Below are 265 nucleotides of genomic sequence, written 5' to 3'. Positions count from 1 at the left end.
TATTTATGGATTTGTGTCTTTTGATTTACTCGGTGCGCGGATTCCAACCCTGAATCCTATTCCTTGTATTTTGGAGACATAATGAAATAGGTAGCTGGGAATGTTATTATACGAGATGGAATCTATTCCTTCTTGAGAAAGAAGTAGATAAATAATTCTCTTGAGTGTTGATTCGGTACTTGGATTAGTAAGAGCGCTCTGGTTCATAAATGTGTTTTATGAATCACTATCCATTAGAGAATCAATGGTACTCAAGGATAAAGAT

The sequence above is a fragment of the Morus notabilis genome, unplaced genomic scaffold (assembly GCF_000414095.1).
Source record: "Morus notabilis unplaced genomic scaffold, ASM41409v2 Scaffold100, whole genome shotgun sequence".
NCBI lineage: Eukaryota > Viridiplantae > Streptophyta > Magnoliopsida > Rosales > Moraceae > Morus > Morus notabilis.
This window is presented reverse-complemented; position numbering follows the sequence as displayed.